This window comes from Prenolepis imparis, unplaced genomic scaffold (genome assembly GCF_030444845.1).
Source record: "Prenolepis imparis isolate NDT839.2.m4 unplaced genomic scaffold, iyPreImpa1.0 SCAF_8, whole genome shotgun sequence".
Lineage (NCBI taxonomy): Eukaryota > Metazoa > Arthropoda > Insecta > Hymenoptera > Formicidae > Prenolepis > Prenolepis imparis.
In genome coordinates this window covers 11,762,729-11,786,580 of record NW_028141166.1, presented here as the reverse complement: position 1 = coordinate 11,786,580, position 23,852 = coordinate 11,762,729, and the positions used below count along the sequence as shown (strand labels likewise).

General features: G+C 30.1%; 1 protein-coding gene across 4 annotated transcripts in view; it reads right to left on the bottom strand.

Annotated features, from left to right (window-relative positions):
* The window catches only part of Unc-13-4a (BAI1 associated protein 3), a 95,599-nt gene extending 72,088 nt beyond the window's left edge, over nt 1-23,511 (bottom strand). For 2 of the 4 annotated variants that reach the window (XM_083044689.1, XM_083044692.1), the window contains exon 1: nt 4,574-5,386. The gene's annotated coding sequence lies outside the window, so the exon portion shown is untranslated. Of the gene's footprint in view, nt 1-4,573; nt 5,387-23,455 lie in introns of those variants that run through there. The other 2 variants (XM_083044690.1, XM_083044691.1) reach the window with 2 other exon arrangements.
* Nucleotides 23,512-23,852: the final 341 nt, after the last annotated feature.

Sequence of the window (23,852 nt, the reverse complement as noted above, 5' to 3'; positions counted from 1 at the left end):
AAATCGGAATAAAATCAATTTTATATGTTATAAATGCAAAAAGATATTTTAAAGTTATTATCATTAGACATAAAAATTATTGTCTATATATATGTTTATATATGTTTATATATGTCTATACATGTTCTAACTCTATGCGCAAATTATATAAATTTTAATATCAAATTTAAATGTTTTGCGAAAGTAACAAAAGAGAGTTAATCAAGTTATGGATTAATCGAGATAAATCGTAGAATAAATACGAGATGATTAAGAAACCGTGATTAACATTTTCACTCTATCGCAAATATCACATCTCATCATCTCATCATCATAACATCTCATTTCGCATAATATAGAGATTGGAATAATGTAATACACATATATACACATATATATATATACATATACATACACATACAGGGTGTTTCATTTTAACTTTGCCATCAAAATATCTCGTAAAGTCTAAAAGATACGAAAAAATGTTTCAAACAAAAGTTGTGTGGTTTCAAGGGGGACATAAGATAATGGAAAAGATTTGACCTTGCATAGTCATTTGAAGGTCACGTGAAGGTCACCGTCAATTGCTTAAATGGAACCTATTACTTTTCTTTGGATATTCTTGTAGCTTATCTCGAGAGCTTTCCAAAACCCTATATATGAGTTGAATTTCGTTCAGAATTTTCTGAGTTATAAGGCTTGAAAGTTACAATACCCATTACTCAAGATGTACCACGCGGAGGTTGCCTAGTCGGATTTACACCTCTCTTGTGTTCAGAGAAAGATTGGAGAATGATCCAGCCAGTGAAAGCAAAATCGGTGGTTGATCCAGCCAGTAAAGGCTGTCAGAATTGACAGTTTATTCATAATGAAATATTATAAAATCTTTACTAAGAATAATAGTTTTTCTTAATCACTAAATATGCTTACAGTAAACAGTCAAGAAGTACATTTTATGTAATAAGGTAGAGCGGGGCTTTTTTGTCCATGGGGCAACTTCGTCCAGCGATAATGTTTATGTTTCTAAACAGCGCAAATAAAAAAACAACCACCGATCTTGCCTTTACTGACTGGATCAATCACCGATCTTGCCTTTATTGACTGGATCAATCACCGATCTTGCCTTTACTGGCTGGATCAATTACCGATCTTGCCTTTACTGGCTGGATCAATCACCGATCTTGCCTTCACTGGCTGGATCAATCACCAATCTTGCCTTCACTGGCTGGATCAATCACTGATCTTGCCTTCACTGGCTGGATCATTCTCCAATCTTTCTTTGAACACAAGAGAGGTGTAAATCCGACTAGGCAACCTCCGCGTGGTACATCTTGAGTAATGGGTATTGTAACTTTCAAGCCTTATAACATGAAATTCTGAACGAAATTCAACTCATATAGGGTTTTGGAAAGCTTTCGAGATAAGCTACAAGAATATGCTAAGAAAAGTAGTAGTGCCCATTTAAGCAATTGACGGTGACCTTCACGTGACCTTCAAATGACTATGCAAGGTCAAATCTTTTCCACTATCTTATGTCCCCCTTGAAGCCACACAACTTTTGTTTGAAACATTTTTTCGTATCTTTTAGACTTTACGAGATATTTCGATGGCAAAGTTAAAATGGAACACTATATACATATAATGACGTGCGTATCCGAATGTGTTTATCATAAGACGCAGAAGGAGTTTAACAATATATAAGCCAGACATCAATTATAATATCTAATATAATTGTAATCATATTTCAAGACATTACTGATAGATCTGTCAAAATTGGACACAAATATCTTTTCATACTTATATTAAACATTTTAAAATTACAAACACACATACAAGAAACATCAAAATATTTTAAGCATAGTATTATTATATTTAATTTTAATCTTTTAGTTAAAAAAACATTACCATATAGTTAAGAAGATTTTTTAATGCAACAATTATATCATATATAAATATATATAATAACGATGTAAGATGTGAAATATCAAGATAGATTCATATTATATAATAAAGAGCTTTAAATCATACATCATTCTTTTCTAAATCAATAAACTTTCTACATCATCGATTACGACTCTACTTGATTTATTCGACCAAATAAGCTTTACGGCCGAGAAAATATCTCGATCTCCGACCTGTCGAAAATATCTCGAAGAAAGAAAGGGAAAAGAAGGGTTACTATTCCGTTCCCTCACAAACTTCCAAAGTTTACCGGCACTTGGATCGTCTCAACAAGTACTAAATCAAACACTGTTTTTCGAAGAACAAATCCGAATAAAGATTGGCAACGCGCACTCCAAAAATACATTACGATCAAGCGGAAGTTGAGAGAAAATGCTCGCGTCGCGCAAGCCCGATCAGATTTTTATTTTAGTAGAAATTTACATTGTCTGATTCAGCGTTTCTCTTCGTCTGAGGTTGCAAAAATACAACGAATAGAAACCGAGAACCGCCAGATCGACGAGTGTGTTTTCCATATTTGGATCGTTTTATATCTAGATAATATTTAATATTTAATAAAGCAAACAGCTCTTTTTTCCGTCGTGTCACACGCATAACATTACATTCTACGATACGCGATAATTCCATGTTTACAGTAACGCAGCAGAGAGAGATCCAGATATATTTTTTCTCACAGATTTCAGCGCTTTAATTCGGGTAATTAAACCCGAATTGCAGAATTACATCCTCCGTTTAATCTTCGCTGCGGACCTTCTTTTGTTCCCGTTTTTTTTGCTCGAGCGTACTGGTTCGATGCGAAAAAGGTCGACAAAATCCCCTGTATTGCGTCGTCGCGTAAAAACGGATTTTTGTAATCCAACAGACGTCTTCGATCCTGCTAAAGCGCTTTCGTTACTCGCTAGCAGCAGAGCTGATCGATTGCGAAAGAGAGAGACTGCGAAAGTTCGCTTTTTCGCACATACATGGTGCATTCTATCGGGCCGGAAATAGTTACCCGTTTCGGCTGTCATTTAATTAACGGGCGTAACACAGCCTTTTAACGAAGACTCTGTGCTGTGCCGTTGATTAATTTCAACTCCGCGCTCTTTCGTAGTAGATTCTTTAAAAACGAGTTGATAACTTTAATACACTAGCAGATCCATAAACTTGTCGATATTTGTCGATTTATAATCACAGTTGCTGATAATTTCGGTCCATCGAATTCGGACAATCAGCGTGCTAATGTTGATTAAGATTTTCGCTGATTATGTCGTCACGGTTATTTTATCGACGATATTCTTAATGCCTGGTAACGCTTTATCATTTCGCGATAAGGACAAGTTCGAAAAATAAAACAGCGCTGATGCAAATTTGAAGCATTTTCAGAAACATTAGAATTAAAAAAATTATAGTTATAATCATTAATAAATTATAGTTATCAGATGTAAGCGGTTATTCATTTTTATTTCATATATCAATATATTTTTAAATTAGTTGTAATTCAGATTTCTGCTATGAATGTAAATATATCTATACAATTTTTTATAAAAGCTTAAGCTTATATCGATGCACACACACACACACACACACATATACATATAATCTTTCTGTCTGTGTGTAAACGAAAAATTTCTTGTATTTTAAATATATCATATCTCGTATATTTTTCAATCGCTCAATATATTAAATATTTAAATAAAACTCAAAAACAGAAACAGTTTTTAATTGGTTATTTTGTTGTATATTTTTGCGGATTTTATTAAAAAGTTTTGATAAATTAGCATTTTTTTCTCTAATAGATTTCTTAAGTAAATATTCTTAAAAATTATTTAATGCCCGTAAATTTCAGATAATATAAATGTTATTAAAGAACCCGTTTCTAAGTTGCATTGACACTCCCACCCATTAAGAAACATTATACGTTCATCGACCCATGAACGACAATTCAGGCAGGGCGATAATCCTAATCGACATGTCTGATGGTACGCTGACCCTCTCCACTTGCTATGGCATTCGATTGCATACGTGTTCTACTGAGATATAATCCGCATAGAATTGTCACTAGTTTAACTAGCGTCCATCATTACATTGTGACGCATTGTCCGAACCGCATTGATTTCTAATGTTTTGAATAGAATAATTAAGGAAGAATTAATATATTCTGTTGTGCTGCGACTTTTACATCACTGTATTTTTATAATAGCTCTCACTTTATTTGCGTTGTTTAAACAAATTTTTGCGCAACAATTTTCACAAATTTTTCTTTTATTACGTGGATTTTCCAGATTTTGAAAATGTATGTAATAGGTATGTTTAGAAGAGTAAGTCATCGAAAATAAAAAACAAATCAACCGAAAAATTAATCACTATCATCAAAAGTCATTATTAAATTTTTTTATCGTTTTTAATATTAATTTTGAACCAATTTATTATCTGCGATTAATATTACGCTTCAATAAGATGATCAATTAAATCGACTACCACGATACTAAGTTTCTAAGCACGTACAATTGACACTTAGGTAACATAAACCGGAGCGCCCGTCTCAAATTTCAAACAGAGTCTTTGTCACCTGATTCGGCGGAAACCGGAAGCGATTTATTGGTATCATTGGTGACCTAGTTCAATCAAACACAGAATCCCGATTACTCACCGTCGCGCTGACGTTGACGACGACGATGACGAGGAGAAGCAACGTCGAGACGAATCTTGCGAAGAGAAACGTATCACGTATCGTATCGTTGAATCTTGAAACGTCAATTGCACGTACTTTCGCAATCTACGGATATTTACGGCAATAAAGAGTCATAGATGAACAATCCCGCGCTTGTTCGAGAGTCGAAGTGGGATAGCCACTTGTAGCGTCGACGGATGACCGGGCGCGTAAACCAGACTGGCGGGTTGGCAAACAGGTGAGACGCCGTCGCGTGCCTCTCTCCCCCTGTCTTTCTCTCTCTTTCTTCCTCTTCCCTGTAAACGCTTGCGTCGCACTCCTTCCACTTTCACCAGTTGCACCCTCTTGGTTTCATCCCTGCGCGTCCCTCTCCTTTCCAAGTGGGTTCCACCCCTCTTTGCCCGTTATCCATCTCACTCAGAATTCGGACTATCTTATTTCTCGTCTCTTCTAGAGAGATCTCTCCGTTTCTCTTTATCTTGTATATATTTTTTTCCTTCTTGCCATTATATTGCCATCTCCCTCTTTATCACCTCGGCGCACCCCTACTTTTTCACTCATCTCTCTTCCTCGAAATAGCCTTGCCGCTGCTCTTTTCTCTTTCTATCTTGCAATCGTCTCTCTTTCTTTCTTTCTCTCTCTTTATCTCTTTTCCTTTCTCTTTCTTGCACTAGAGGCTCTACGTCACGCATATCCTCCCTTGATTCACCTTCTCACTTCCACCTTTTCACATTCACCCTCCCGTTTTTCCAACACGATTCCAGATTCCCCTCTCTCCTTTGGTATCCCTCCGACTGTTCCACCCTCTTTAGTATGACTCCCACCAGCTATTTCTCTCACCAGCTATGCCGCCCTACCCTACGGAAGTTCATGGCGCGCTGTTTCCTACCCCCGTAGAGGCACAACCGGAGGTACTTGCGTGCGCAGCATGTCCATCGATCTATTTGAGCTCACCTACGCTCCTGCTAGGCTGGGCCTATACCTGCTGTCGCTTTTCTATCCCCTGCGCGAGGACGGGTGCGTTCACACTACACATCGTCACAAAGATGAGATAGAGGGGAAAGCTAAGAGAGAGAGGGAACGAACAAAACTTCGACAAGAGACTCAAAGACCCGAATTTGATTCTAGGTTACTAACATCAAGAGAATTCCGCAGATGATAGTTTAATCTTACAATAGATCAATGTTCACTCGATTTGCCTTGAAATCAATCAAATATATAATAGATGGTTTGTTTTGTTTATTTAGTATCCACATAATTAATTGATTATTAATTGGTTTTTATAAAGTTGTCACATTTATCTTTTTCGAATTTGTATGTATACAGGGTGTTAAAAAAGTGGCGGATACGCTGTATAGGGGTGAATTCCTGAGGTTATTTGGAGACGATTTTTCCTCAGTGAAAATGTCGAGGCACCAATAGTTTTCGAGTTATAAGTAATTGAAAATAAAGGGCTTTTCGTAAACTAAGTATTGTGGAATTAAAATATTAACAAAACTACATTCTTTAATTAATTTCAAGTCGACTTTAATTTAATAGAATTTTAATTTAAGGCTTAGTTACCAAGATATATGATGGCAAAAATTGGGAGCTTACAAAAAATGATGACTTCTCTCGACATTTTCGTTGAGGAAAAATCGTCTCCAAATAACATCAGGAATTCACCCCTATACAGCGTATCCGCCACTTTTTTAACACTCGATATATGTATGTTATGTCTTTTTTGAATACATAAAAATTACATATATTAAAATATATATAATTATTATATATTAATTATATAATTTGTACAAATTAATAAGTTTTGTATACTATTATATTAGATCTTTATCTAATTTAGCTAAATGGCCTTATGTAATGTCTTAAAATGTTTTATCTTACTCCTGGCCAATTCCAAGATAAATATAATCATTGTTTTGTTCAGCGAGGAAAATTACAAAATCAGTTATTAAAATTAATATCAGCGATTTTGGTACATATTTTCTCGTAGTATAAAATAACACAATATATATTTGAAAATATTTGTGGAATGACATGCTAACAGAGCAAATTAAAAATGTGTTGCTTTAATTGAAATAAAATATATATTTATATTTATTTTCTGCAAAAGCGAATGATATTAAGAATAACGAAAATTATTTACAAAAATATTTATTTCTAAATTAATTAAAATTACTGAATTTTGAGTTGCAAGAATATTGGTCTTTTATCTTGGCTTTTATATCGATTATTTTTTTGATAATATTGGCGTTATCATCATCAGTGTAGCTGCTAAGATTTATTACCTATAAGATACAGACAACACGATAATTGTGTTAGTACACGTGGAATGTGCTGTCAGGTTAGTGAGACCGTTTATTGCAAGAGAGTCTAATGCTACTCGCATAATTGTAATTTCCATGGGAATTGCTTGGTGACACAAATGTCGCTAGTATACTTGGTAGTTATTTGCGGTAGTCACGCATAAAGATATTAAATTTTGTCGTACAATAATTTCTCTCTAATTGCTGTCGATTTGATACGTAGGTATTTCATCGCATATTTTATTCGACGAAATCTCACATAACGTACAAAATTAACACGCACTTTAAAAGAGATACTGAAAGAAACGGAAAAATAATAGGTCCACTTTAGAAGAGACACTGAAAATAACTGAAAAATATTTTAATAGATCCAAATTTCAATGCCACAGACATGCGTAAAATTGATTTGTTTTCTTTAGTAACAATGGAAACGCTATACAATATTTGCATAAGATATATATATAAATTTATATATATATGTATATATTTTCCCTTATTTTACGGCATCGAAAATTGAACTCGTTGAAAGTTACCAATGTGTGTACTTTATAGCTTATTGTTAGTCTCGTAAATTTATTGCAACTTCATGAATCCAGACGCCACAGATTAATGGATCCATAGATCTGCAGAGATAAGTCATATATCTTCGAATAAATGGACTGACTAAACAAACGAACTTTTTGATTGTCAGTGTTTCATAGACTAGAGGCAGAACATACGTCATACTTTTTTATTTTTCGAGATTTTTCTCACCCGCGAGGTATTTCGTCACGGGATTTGTGGTAGATAATAAATGTTTGGATTTGATCGAGCGTGCAAACTTAGAGATGGGCGGCTGAAATTGTTTTTAATTTTTGCAAAATGGAAATTTCTTGCAATCTAAACCAATAAAAGTATCACAACATGATACATTTAGCTTATAATTATCCTAAATTCGTGCGTTTTTCCCATGCTTTTTTAAATTGGTAATTCAACAACGTAAAACCGTATTTTTTTTCATGAATAAACTGAAAACTTTTTTTTGGTTTTCATTATAAATTTCATTTAAAAATCATTCAATGCGAGAAGACAAGCCAATAGACTAAAATCTGTATAAGTCATTGTTTATTAATTAATTAGAGTATTATAAAAAATGTTAAACATGAAGATCAAGGAAGCATAATATTATAATAAATATATTTATTTTTTAATTCAAACAATTACGTTTTAAAGAAAATTTTATACTGGAAGTGCAAACTGCGCGTAATTAATATATTTACGTATAGATAATTTGAAAAGAAGATAAGAGAAAATTCTATACATAACATATTCACACACATAATATAATTCTGTGCAATAATTATAATTTGTTTGGATTAAAGTATCTATAAGCTATAAGATACAATTTTATTAAAAAAAATAAAAAATATTTTCTAGATTTAAATAGGCTATGTACATTTTAGAAGTGTTTAACCTAGTAAAAAAAAGATATAAAAGACACGATTAATTTATGAATAAGGAAGATAATATCTTTATCGTTTTCTAATCTGCAATTAATAAAATCAGACATCATAAGTAAAGTCCATTATATTATTTTATATTATTATGCGCGTGACTTTTTATTTATAGAATCAACGTGTGCTAGTTAATAGAATCGTAGCTGGTCTCTATGATGTGATAATGAAAGCGGATTATCGATTTTGTTTCTGCAGCAAATAGTCGTATACCGACGTGGATGGCATTGATAGACCTCGGTTATGCGAGCGTACAGGATAATAACTATGCACCTCTAATGGAAACTTTTTATTCATCAACTATCTTGTCCGCAAAGTCGAAATTTAAAATTGTCGTAAACGTATATGCATGTTATCGTCCAAATATTATTATATATATGTTATCGTCCAAATATCCTAATGCTCTTACTTATTGTTAGTAATATTAATCAGTTATAAATAAAACATTTTTTACTTGTGTACATACAATACATCCTGTATCGACAAAAGCTCACTTGTTTTATAATGTAATATGTAATATATAAGATTAATATATCTTTGTTTCGTTTATATTAAAATAAAAAACTCAGCTTTCATACACAAATTATATATACAAATATAACAAAATTATACAAAAAACCCTTAGACATTAAAAATTATTTTACATTATTTTATCAAAATTAATATCTTATACAATTGGACGCAGTTATGCAATATGGAACTAAACATCAATTTTTTTTTATTTCGAAATTTTTATACATTCATGATACAAACATTCAGACACAGTTTGCAATAAAAATCTCGAAATAAAAAAAATTGGTGATTGGTTCCATATTGTATAACTGCGTCCAATTAAAAATTTTTAGTTTTCCTAATTTCTATTTTTGTATATCAATGAAAGAATACAAATTGTTCGACTTGCAATATAGGCTTGGGGAAATTATTTAAAATTATCAATCGCATCGTGCAAATATAAAATGTAATTTTCAACTGTGTAATTTTCAAAGTATATAGTTTACACTATAAAATTCAATAGATTATCTTTAAACTGTTTTCAAATTAATATCTTAAGATTTGTTTTGATATACACGATATTAAAATAGCTCTATTCTATTTCTGTCACATTGCTCTAAAGTATTATTGTGAAATGTACCTATTATATTGTGTTACAAAAAATTTAAATAATATAATTAATAATATAATATATAATATAAAATAAATAAATTATATAAATTATAATATTATCTATAATTGTGTTACATGTAAGAGAGAATGATCTTTTTCCTCTTTAACTATAAAAATTAAATAGCATTATTCTTGATTTGACAATTAATATTTTTTAATATCTTTGTTCTCATGATATTGTAATGTTGATATTTCTACTTATTCTGTAAGATTTATCCTAAAGCACAATAATTTCTTAATACAATTTTATGTTTTTCCTTTTATTTTTCTTTCTCTGTTCTCTCTTTTTTTTATTTTTTCTCCCTCTCTCTCTCTCTCTCTTTCTCTTCCTTCTTTCATTCCATTCGTACATCAGAAACGATACTTCTCGATAAATCTCAAATGCATTTAAAGAAAGAATTCCGATCATTAATATCACGCGATTAATTCCGCATAGTTTCTAGAAAATTTTCTTTCCGTGTAATACCTTCCAGTATTGCTATTCACAGAAGTTTTCAGGTCGAGAGACGCTCAGTCATTAATGACGATTGTGGCACAGTGGGGACAAATAAGAGTGCAGACACTCGTCGACAATTCGAAGAAATTCTCGCAATCTTTCTCGTCGACAATCCATTTTGTTACGTCTCGCTTATTGCAATGCACTAGTGCTTTTTACACGTCGCGCTGCAGCATTAGTTGCAAACTCATCGTTGCGAGTTAAATTCACGAGATTACCATGATAATAATCATTGATTAATTCGTTTGATAAGTTTTCTCCGACTTGCCCAGATAATAATATCTCTCAATTTGCTAATTGTAATTCTAATAAAAATCTATTCTTGAGCACTATTTATGCTCAAAGAGAAATGTACTTATTACTCTTTAGATCTATACAAATATAGTATAAATTTGTGTGAATATATCCATAAATATCTACAAATTTATATATGTAACAATTATTAAAGAGATTTACGATTTTATACATCTAAAAATTAGCAAATTAATTGCATTTGTAAAGTTTAATAAGAATCGTGCATTTTACAAAATTGCAATAATCAGTTTAGTCTTTAATTTGCAGTAATAATGCAAATATTTATGATATTGTAACAGATTATTGTGATATGATATTTGGTTATATTTTATGTGCTTATAAATAATTTTTGGCGAAACTAAACTTTTTGTGCTAGTTATACGCTCTATATGTATATGTATATACAATATTTATTTTAAACGCACAATTTGTATATACTGTGTGCGTAATGAAAGAACAAATTACTTTTATCGGTACGTATAAAAATTTAGAACGCGCGATTTTTCAATCCCAGCTCGAAAAGCTTTGACATTTTCTGCTGCGCAACGTGTGTGTATCCTATATATAATACGCCATGAAAATTGCTAGTTTCCAATTTAACCATGTTAAATTACATTCGAATAAATTTTATCAAAAGGAAGAATACGTTTTTGTATAGATTTTTTGTTGTAATTTTTGATTTAAATATACTTTTAACTAATAATCTGTCAGTTCAAATAATATAGTATAATGAAAGATAACTCGGAGACACGTGGACTTGTAATGTTTAATAATGCATCCATTTGTCCAATGATTTAAAAAATAATTATATTTATAGCATAATATATTTATATGCTCTCTCACATTTAATAATCTTTTTCTGACAGCGTAAAACTGTATTCGTTACTAATAGTTGACTTATTATGTCGATTATTACAAAAAAATACTTTCTCTTGTAATTAATGTAACAGCTATAATTATCCTCTGACATGTACGTCCGTAATTTAAAAATTTAATCTGTCAGGAAAATCCCTATAAAAGCTTTTATTAATCATTAGGTAAAATTCAATTTTTCACTAATAAATTATCTTTTAGAGAAACACGTTTATAACACTAGCACATAGCACATAGTGCAAGCGCTATTCATATATTTTAGCTGTTTTATTATTTTAGTTATTAATTATTATTTTCATACAACATATATATATATATATGTATATATGTATATAAAATATATATATATATGTGTATATATAAAATTTTAAAAATTATTATAATAATTTTTATAAATAACATTTTTAAAATAATTTCTGCTTAATTAAATATATGAAAAGATTATGTTTTTTTCAGCAATAATTCTCTTATTTTTCAAACTTTTAGAAAATTTTCCAAATCTATCTAATAGATTTTTTAATTATTTATTATCAGTTATAATATTGATTTTATTCAAGTGGCATTTAAGTTATTTAAAAATAATATTTTTAATAGTCATTGCACGTAGATAAAATAATAGATGCAAAAAATTATGCCTCAAGTACCTTTTGTTACGCCTTCTGATCAGCATTAATCATATATTCTGTAGCTTATCGATTCTTCGGGTCAATATTGGATCTATCTCTGTTGATCCTGGCTGTATTTTTCTTATGTAGCTATATCTTTGACCTTTATTAGATCGAAGAAGGAGAGGAAATTTCTTCTGTTGCTAAGTAATTATTGTTGCTTAATAGATAGATATTGTCGACAGATTTGTAAGCGTAAATATTTTATGTTTCTTTATGTATGATCATGTGATCTAATCGTGATTTAACGAATTAATTTACGAACGTAGCGCGACGTTATTGGTCTTCGTTTATTTTATGCATCTCTAAATTTATTTTACGCGTCTCCGTTCCGCATTTACGTACTATTTTTTTAGGTATATTTTTCATACTTAATGATCAGTTTTGGATGTACATCGTTCGTAGCTTGAATAAACTATTTTTGGACCAGTAATGATCTATCTTTTCTGATTGCATTTAATCTCTGATTATGTCTAATTTACATAGTTTCGACTTCTATCAGAGATCGATTTTACTTAAAATAATTTTTTCATGTATACCGCTTTAGCAACTAAAAATATTAGCGTAAACATATATGCCGTTTATTTCAAAAAAAATTTTTTTTGTATTAACATGTTATCTCCTTTGTCATCTACGATTAATTAATCTTCATTATTGCATTTCATAGTTTTATCGCCCATATTTTTAATCAGAAATAAACTTCTGCGATTCTTTTCTCCTTTCTTTCATTTTAAATGTTGGTTGTGCAAACGGAAATTTATTTTTCTGGTAGTATTTGGCTGTATTTGCAGACGAATCACAAGACAAAATAAAAATAAATATTGTTGAAACGGAGAACAAGTTGTAGTAGTTTTGTGTGACATATCAGCGTCGGAAATGAAACGAAGACAAAATCCTGTCAACGTCTAACTGTGTCTGGCATATTCTTCCTTCGTTTTAAACAATCGCAATTCAATATTTTGAGTATTTTTTAAATTTACAGAGTTTTACGATATGTACAACATTGTCAAATTATAAATCTAATTTGTAGACAGAAATATTTGTATTTTTTTAAGCTATTAGTTAATCCAGTTTTTTAAAATAAAGGAAAGATATAACATATAAATTAAAAATTCTCTACTTATATTATAATATTTATATTAAAATTATTCTATTTTATCTATTATGTAAATTATTTAACACAAAATTTATTTACTTTATTTAACATTTTGTTTTTTCTTTATCGCAAAATTTTGTGCAGATATACAAATATATTATCATTCCAAAATTTATCTATATAATTGGAATTTTCCAATATATTTATATGATTTCTGAAAGTTACTAAATTAATAAAATGTTACACACGCGCGCGTTTTATATCAACTTTAATTCTCAGACTAATTCTTAATCCATATAAAGAATTTTATCTAATTAGAACAACATAAGTGCGTCATTGTCTGATTTTATGTTGAAAACAATGTAATTTTAAAATAATAATAAAGTTTGTCTATTTATATATTTTTATCAACACCTGTCAAACTGTTCACCCTCACGATGATAGCCGCTCGATGGTACGAATATAATACACAACCCAAATCGAAACAACATTTTATTAAACAACATTATTATTATGATTATTATTATCATTAGCGGGGATAAATAATTTTTTCATAATTTTAGGGTCGAGTATATATCGTTATGTTATGTCACGTGTATTTTTAATATTTTTTATTACACGGAGAACCATTATATTAATGTTTTCCTATGTTTTTAAGCATGCTCTTTCATTTTTTAAAGTTTTAATCATTAGCAGCGATAATTAATTTTTTCATAATTTTAGGATTGAATATATTTCGTATATCGTTACGTTCACTAGCGGATCCTGGGGGGAGGGGGGGGGGTTAAACCACCCTTGCAAATTAAAAGAAACAGTTTTGCTGAATTTGTTTAAAAAATATAAATAAAGAAAAACAAACATTAGAGAGTTATCGACGTCAGGATCCGCTAATGTATATATATATAAGTATAAGATACACTGTAAATTATACTCATTACGCATTCAAGAAGTTAAGTATAGATTAAGTCAGACATAGGACGAAATGATGAGATAATTTCATTGCACGAAAATATCTCATCAATTCGTCTTATGTCTGACTTAATCTAAATTTAACTCCTTGAATATGTAATGAGTATAATTTACATTGTATATTATACATACATATTGTATATATTATATATATAATTTACAGTGTATCTTATACTTTTATATATATATATATATATATAATATATATAAAATATATATAAAATATATATATATAAAAGTATAAGATACACTGTAAATTATACTCATTACGCATTCAAGGAGTTAAGTTTAGATTAAGTCAGACATAGGATGAAATGATGAGATAATTTCATGCACGAAAATAATTAGGCGAAATTCTTTATATATATATAATATATACAATAACATTAAAGAGTTATCGACGTCAGAATCCGCTAGTGTATATATATATAAGTATAAGATACACCATTAATTATACTCATTACGCATTCAAGGAATTAAGTGTAGATTAAGTGAGACATACGACGAAATGATGAGATAATTTCGTTGCATGAAAATAATTAGGCAAAATTCTTTATATATATATATATATATATATATATATATATATAAAAGTACAAGATACACTGGAAATTATACTCATTACGCATTCAAGGAGTTAAGTTTAGATTAAGTCAGACATAGGACGAAATGATGAGATAATTTTGTTGCACGAAAATAATTAGGCAAAATTCTTTATATCTATATAATATATACAATATATGTATGTATAAGATACATTGTAAATTATACTCATTACGCATTTAAAGAGTTAAGTTTAGATTAAGTCAGACATAGGACGAAATGATGAGATAATTTCGTGCATGAAAATAATTAGGCGAGAAATTCTTTATATCTATATAATATATATATATATATATATATATATATACACGCGGATCTCCTGGGGGGGTTAAACCCCCCTTCCTGCAAATGAAAAGAAACAGTTTTGCTGAATTTTTTTAAAAAATATAAATAAAGAAAAACAAACATTAAAGAGCTATCAATGTCGTTGATCTTGGAATAAAAGCTAATCATGAAACCAAAAATATTAAATAAAATAATTTTGCAAACCACCCCCCCCCCCCTATTATCGACGTCAGGATCCGCTAGTGGTTACGATAATCGTGTGTTTTTTCAATATTTTTTATTAACGGAGAATTATTTTATTAATATTTTCCTATATTTTTAAACACGCTATTTCATTTTTTGAAGAGTTTTAATTATTAACTAGAATAATAATACAAATAATACGTACGTTAATATTCACATCAATGTCCTACAATTATTTTGTAACTCTGCTCACAATGTACGAAATTTCACCAAACTTTCATTGAACTATGAACTCAATGATTACGTTCATACTTCTCTCTCACAACGTCATCGGTCAACTAAACACTCATTGTCAGGAAAAAGCAACATTATATGCGATATACATATATCAACTCCGAACGCGCATTTTTCATGTCTACATGCTTTTTTCATATAGGAGGATAAATTAGCATTTTACTGTTATGTTTTTTCTATTAAAAATAAAATGACGCAAATAAGCAAATGTCGATGTGCTGCTGTAAATCAATTATTTATTTACATGTAAATTTATTTGTGTCTGTCTTTTCTAACTTTTCGATAAAGCATGACTAATTAAAGCAAAAGTACTATTAGTGTTGATATTAATAATCGTGGAAGATCCAAAAAACGTGAACATGTGTATAGTCTACGTTAATTTATCTCAGAATATAAACCGTCGATTTATACGTGCTCTTCACGTTCAGACCGATCTGAGATTAGATTTGACGCAACAGTGACGCATTGTTAATTCAATGGCACGGAGGAAACCAAATTTGGAATGCAACTTAAATTGGATTAAATTTGTAACGAAACTACTATATAATCAAATTCGAACGTATCACTTTTGCTATCAATATCGAACTACCATAAATTCTGCTGGGTACATTTTACGAGCATATACAATAGAGCTTGTCATCGTGTTTCGCAGATTATTTATCATGAATAGACCGAATAGCACGTCGACGTTTTATCATTCGTACTTGAAATATTTTTATATAACAAAAATACAGATAATACTGTTTTTTAACAGATATTTCTCGGTTCAAAATACATTGTTATCATAGCGTAAAAATAATTTACAAAAGGTAATAGACATATTTGTTGGTTCATGTAGGTTTATTTCTACAACATAAAAACTGTGCAAAATACTGATAAAAATAGATCGCCATGAAAGAACAAAGGTTGAAAAGAACTCTCATATTATTTTTGTTCTACTTGATCGTAAGTGTTTTTATAAAATAAGGTTTAATTAGATTTGTCGGGATTTACACGTTGATTAACGAGATCACGCTTGATTAGCGGAGTTTACCTGGCAACATACATAGCTGTCTATTATCATCAACTAACTGAGGTAGTAAACAAAGTTCTGTTCGCATTAATAGCTGGTACGGCAGTTCGTCGTAAAGTTCGTTAGCGTCTGTCCGATATATCACACATACGCAGAATAATATTATCGAGTTCGCGCAATAAAAAGTCGAAATTATATATATTGTATACATGCTCTGGCAACTGATATTTGTTAATATATTATTTGTATTTTAATATCTGTATTATTTCAATAAATATTATAAATAATCAAATTTATATTATATTTATTACCAAAGGAATCTCTAATTACATTCTATATTATTTTAAATATTTGCTATTAACAATATTATTAGAATATTAATATTATTACATTGAAAATTGCATTTTAATTTAACTGTACACGGATCATTGAAATTTAAAAGTTTCTATGTATTAAAAGTGTTTTTTAAATTCTCGTGTTCACGCGCGCTCGAGAGAATAACCCTTAATGCTGAAATATTTTAACATGTTTTTTCCTATAGATATAAAAAGAAACATATATATATAAAGTACTTATAAATTATTACGTAGGAAGATATTTATTATACGGCCAGTTATCATCGACGCGGAAAAATCACCAGTCTCTTCTCGAAGGGGTTTGACATACAGCGGGTCAGCCAAAAATGGAAATATCGCGCACAGATAAAAGATATCGGCTGAAAATGAAAATGAAAAATTCCCGAAGGGGAACGCTCGCGTTAAAGAGGGACTGTGTGGGGAAAATATTGCTGTTACGACGTTAGCATAAATTTTGGAACACACGTACGCGCGAATATATAAGCACGAGTGAGTTAAGCCGCGGTAGATTGTGGAAGAGGGATGGCTCGAGGGCATGAATACGAAAAAGGGTTGTTCTCTCGTGTTCGCGCGAATCCTCGAAGCAACGGTATCGAGAGAGGAGAAGCCGCGTAATCCCTTCGACCGACATTTTCACGTTCTCGGCGCATATCGAGATATTGAGCGGGCGCAATGTGCGACGGCGACGAAAGATTTTTAAGAGATCTTTTAAGAGAAAATCCTTCCGACCTGCTTGTCGCGCTCGAACTTACAACTCTCTTATATCGTGCACTTCTTCGCTATACTTTAGTTCTTGTTTTGTAAAACTAAAAATGGTCCTATTACTATATTAATTCTGATAAACTAAATTAAAGTTCAATTTTTTACGGATTTTTTTCAAGCTTTCGATTAATTCAGGTAATTCTTTAATACAACTTTCTCTCATGTTTGCAACTGATAGAGAGAATGTTTGTTGTCAATATGTTATAGTACATTTACTTTTTTACGAAATAAACAACTACTACAATTAAACAAATAAATCTGGCGCGCAGAAGTCAAGTTATGACATAAACAGATTCTATAACAATTATTAATTTTTAAATTAATTTGCTAATTTTTAATAATTTTTCTTGATAAAGAAATTCCGGATAGAGAAATACATCGTATGGCAAATAGTCTGGACGTGATCTTTCGGTTATGTGGACTATGTTGACGGAAGCAAGTCGTTACTAATGCAATATTTACATAGCTGCCTGTTCCAATCAAGAAGATCGTTTGTTATAATTAATTCATCCTTCATATCAGCGCGTATATGGAGCGGAAATATCTACAATAGTCAGAGTACGATTGCCGTGGCGTTTCAGAAACTGTAGCATTTATCACAGAATGTGTTTCCTAGTCATTTCCTAGTCGAACATTCTGAGATGCGAGTTCACCATAATGTCGAGTTAACTTTGACCTTAGCTTGACTGATTCTTTGCTTCATTACCGGAGTAATATTAGGAAGAGGGTAGAGTAGATAAGAGTTTATTCCGTTCCAGTACTAATAATGTTCCCTCAGGCCTTGTAGAAGTAATTGTAATTACAATGCACAGTAAAGTAAGTAGATTATGGATGTCGAAGATAATGTTAAGAAATAATTTAGTATTTAATATGTATGTATATAATTGCATATATTTTAATAATAATAATTAATAATTATTATGTCACATGTATTTGAGAAAAACATATAAATATGTTTATCGTGAGAAAAGACATAAAAGATGAAACATATGAAACACAAATTTATTATTATTTATTTTTGTTGAAAAATTGAATTTTAATTAAAAACGCTGCTTTTGTGTATATTTGTTCAAAACATTCGCGCATTTAAAAAATTAAAATAATTTGCAAAGTTTACAGACATATAATTTATCTCCTATATTTTCTCTCGATTTAAACGAAGACTTTATTATTTATAATAATTTTTAATTGATAATGCGTATATAGTTTAAGCATCGAACATCTTTAAAGTGATGGCATTTGCTATCATGAACTCTGCCATGGCAATCAAGTGCTCGCATTAATGGAATTTCCCAGAATGCAATACTGAAATCAGGTTGTTGAAGAATTCAAACTATTCAAATAACGAAGTTAGGAAACTGACACAATAACTGGCGTTCATAACGACATTCGACTCCGATTGAATTTTACAATACGATTTTTCTCGAGAGAGATTGTCATCTACAAGCTGTCAAACACATCGGTTAAATGAATGATGCACATCTTCTCTTGGTTTAAATAGAACTTATTTTGCTCAAAACGGTAGTCTGTATATAAAAAAATTGAAAAAGATAACATACTAAAAATTTAATTTATTAAATTAAATTAAATTAGTTAAATTAGTTAAATTAATTAAACTTATTATTAAAAATGCAATTAAAATTAATTAATTATATTAAATATCATTTTAAATGTCCTACAAGAAATTGCGAAAAAATTTAATGCGATACTTTTAACATCAAAGTTGCAAACATTCATCTTCCTTCGTTTATCGAAGGTCTCTTTGAGCTTGCATTTGCTGACAAATAAAATTTGAAGAACGTATAGAATGCAGAGTTGTATTTTTTGTTGCTATAATATTAAGACAGAAATAAGAACTCGTGAAAATAACATTGAGAAAAAAATATCACTCTCTTGCAATGAATTTGACTCCGTTTCAAATTCTATATGAACGAGAGATTGCGTATTTTCGAAATTCGGCGTATCTCGTAGTTAAATTCTGCGAATTTCTAGTGTAGCGACATTAATTTGCGCACAAGATGTACCTTGCAAATTTCATTTAGAACTGCGTATCCAACGTGACATGACACGTGGCATCACGAAAGGAATTAGTGTTCAATTTGTGCTAAAATGTTATAAATCATTAACAGTTTGTGTCAAATTACTTATTTAACTATACTTCGTCTCCTCTCCAACATCATGGTGAAAGCATGGTAAGCCGTTACAAGTATATGAGAAACAATAGAGGCTTTAAAGATCGTGGTAATTAGCAGCCATATTACACACAGAAGCTCGATCATTTTTTTACGTAAAATCCTTTAATAATGTTTCCAAATAAACCGCTCGTTACATGATCTCATTAAGTTCTTATTGTTAATATGAAACGCGTGATAAAATTGAATATCTCTACATTGTTTTTAATTGAAAGATGTAACAAAATCAATGGTCCAAATAAAATAATTATTGCACAGAAAATTATGTGTCAATTAAATTTTTATTTCACTCGAAAGATATAAGATAATAAAAATAATATTACTTGAATTTTCTCCTATTTGTCGAAAGTTCTTTTAGTGTTGCTTTACTCGAGCACTTCTAACTTAAAAAATTTGTGAAATCTAAAGTAATATTATTTTTGGCGAATATTTCAATGTTGCTTGTTGATGAATTTTGCAACATTTATCTTTTTTCGTTTACCTCCTCTCTCAAGTAAAACTTATTCGTTGCATGAAATTTTATAAAAATCAACTTTCAAGATATCGTTTGCCTGACATAAACATCATCCGGATCTACTTCTTCTTCTTTTGCTTTTGCCTTTTTTTCTCTTTGTTGCTATGTTCTTGTCCCGTCATTTATGCATTCCAAAAGCTCCATGTCTATTAAAAAAAACTCGCTATGCTGGACGTAATCGCGTGCTTTTAAGTCTAATTAATGCATAAATAATGTGAAAGTACAGAGAACTAATTTCATTAATATTCCATGACGAGATCACCGATGTTTTTAACTTCGGGAGACTAAGTCCAGTTAACTACGCCGACACCAATCCGTTTTTTCGATCAAATAATACATCAAGAGAAAGTATTTCAATGAAGAAATATATGCATATTTAAAAAAAATATCAAATCTTCAATCAAAATTAAATATCCTATTATTAAGCTCATTTTTCCGCACTAGCTGTCTGTTTATAATTTTAGTAAGACATATGAAAGTTATACTTTTGTAGCAAAAAATATCGCGTTTTACATTTATATATGTGCAACTTGCTTTTTATATATAATTAGAATATTATAAATTTAAATATCTTGTCTGAAATCTCTCTCTCTCTTTCTCTCTCTTTTTGAAGGATAATTATAAATTATAAATTATAATTTTCTTAAAATATGAAGAAAACTAAGAGATAATCTTAAGCATTTACTTGGTATTTTTTTATGGAATAAAAACCATAAAAGCTGACATATAGCATGATATAATAAATATAACAATGCAAAAAATGCTTTGATTTTAACCAGAGATTCTATCCATTAAGATCGTCGTACACGTGCATGAACGTATATTCCGCTGATACACCAAATTTTTGACGTTAGCGCGCAATCAATATCGATCAATACAGTCCTCAGCGTGCACTCGATATAAAGCAGAAAAAAATACCGAAAATTCGTATACGCTCTTCGCCATGCTGGTCGCATGGTTAACATTTAACATGACCAGAAAGGAAGGCAAGGGCAAAGGATCATGGCGTGGCGTAGCGGGTTCTATAGAGGAAGAATAGCATATAGGTATATGGTGCATATATATATATATATATATATATATATATATCGGAAATCGATGCGTGTGCCTGCCTGTTGCCACATTGCAAACGCATTTGTCCGATTTCATGAATGTATGTATTGCGCATCGCGTTCTTTCTGTTTCTCATACATGACCTGTGACATCACGCATGACAATTCGCCGTGATTTATCTTCAATATTTGTTTTGCGATCGAAGGCGTTTTATTAATCATCTTGATGTGATTAGAATGACTTATTAATTTCTTTGAATGCAAAAAATTTTTTGAAAAATTTGTGTCACAATTATATATATAATTAATAAATTGCGAAACTTAGCGGGTGTCAATTTTAAGATATAAGTGCCGATGTTTTTTTGCAACAGAAACTCGTAAAAAGAATCTAAAGAAAATATGTGATATTTTTTTATATTACTAATGCTATAAAAGTAAAAAAATCTAATAGAACAAAATGTCTTATCATACTCATGATAATGTAGCTAGATAATGTTAACTAACTGCAAATATTTTTGAAAAATTAGTATTTATTTTTTATATCTGCATTGCATGTACCTATATGGAGATCTCTATCAAATCGTGGTGCAATTTGAATAATCTCGATGTAATCAAAGCTGTATCTATTACCATGCGATCGATAGATACTTAATAAACACTGAATTCCTGGTTAGATGCATCTCTAGTTAATCAAGCCGCTTTAATAACATTATCTTCTGATGCCGTTGAGATCATCATTGCAAAACACATGCAATTTATACGAAGAAAGTAAATAATTTATAACATAAATATATTCTCGATCATATTTCTTATCTATTCTATATTTTTCTTATCTTCTTAAAAAATAGTTTTATCTATTTATATGTTTAGTTTCTATTATTTTGTCATATTTATATTACGATATAATAATTCAACTTTTCTCTTCTCTTTTCTAAAAAAGATATGTAAAATCGAATCGATACTCGCATATATCGAAGTTTATTGTTGTCGCTTTTCCTCGATGCTTATTGACTGTCAAGATTCGTGTTGTGCGTTATATTCGTAGCATCGAGAAGCTGTCATCGCGAGGGTTAGCAGTTTGACAGTTCGTTCAAAATAAAATTAAATAAAATAATATTAGTTTTAAATTAAATATATGTTATAATACTTTAAACTCGATTAATATTTTTGATAGTTGATCAGCTGATTTCTATCAAAAAGTATTAATTGGATAAAGTATTATAACATATTATTTATCCGCGATTAATATTTTTTGACAGAAATCAGCTGATAACTATCAAAAATATTAATCAAGTTTAAAGTATTATAACATATTATTTAAAACATATTATTTTATTCGATTTTATTTTGAACAAACTGTTAAACTACTAACCCTCGCGATGACAGCCTCTCGATGCTACGAATATAACGCACAACGCACAATGCGAATCGAAACAGTCAATCAGCATTGCGGAAAAAATGCAACAAAATACTTGCGAGAATCGATTTTTAACATGCGACAATTAACATGCCTTTTTTTAGAAAGGGATGTTATAATATTTAAAATTCGATTAATATTTTTTACAATTATAAACTGATTTTTGTCAAAAAATATTAATCGCGAATAAAAGATATTATAATATGTTATTTAAAACAATTAAGAATTACTATTAAGGCTCTTCTGTAATAAATACAAATATAAGTGATAGGGCCTTTTTAAGAGCCGAACGCGGATGTTGATGCGTATTCCAACGAAATTTAATTTTTCGCTAGAATTAAATTAATTGTGCATAGGGCACAAATTTTTTACTACTTGGTATACTGCCAAGTCTTATATGGAATAATCTCTTACTTGAGATTTTTATTCTATACATCCCTTCTAACCCCCCTAAAGAATTAAATGCGAGAGAAAAATATAGATCCGAAAGTCGCTGAATCGGGGACTTTCGGATCTATATTTTTCTCTCGCATTTAATTCTTTAGGGGGGTTAGAGGGGATGTATAGAATAAAAATCTCAAGTAAGAGATTATTCCATATAAGACTTGGCAGTATACCAAGTAGTAAAAAATTTGTGCCCTATGCACAATTAATTTAATTCCAGCGAAAAATTAAATTTCGTTGGAATACGCATCAACATCCGCGTTCGGCTCTTAAAAAGGCCCTATCACTTATATTTGTTATTTAAAACATATTATCATTTTAATATTTTCAACATATTATATACATCCCCATTACCGCTATAGAAATGTTATAAAATAAATAATTTCTCACTCACCGATACGTACAGTAGCGGAGTTATAATACACAGCACACGTTGATCTGAAAACAAAATATTCAAATTATGTATATACATATGTGTGTGTCGAATATCTCAACAATGCAGTTTAGAAATTTTAAAATTTAATTAGTAAATTAACGCTTTAATCAACTAATTTCTGTAAAAAAATATTAATCGAGTTTAAATAAACTTTATATTATTTTAAAAAAATATTTTTTTTTAATGGAAAACCGAAGAATAACGCGCTTGAGTTGTTCTAGTATTCTAAATAATTCTTTTAATGTAAACTTTATAAAACAAATGCAGTCTTCATAAATTAAGCAAAGATGTTTATTGGTAATGCTATACATATACATCACTATTGAAACATCCGAGATAAGATTTTTCTTCATTC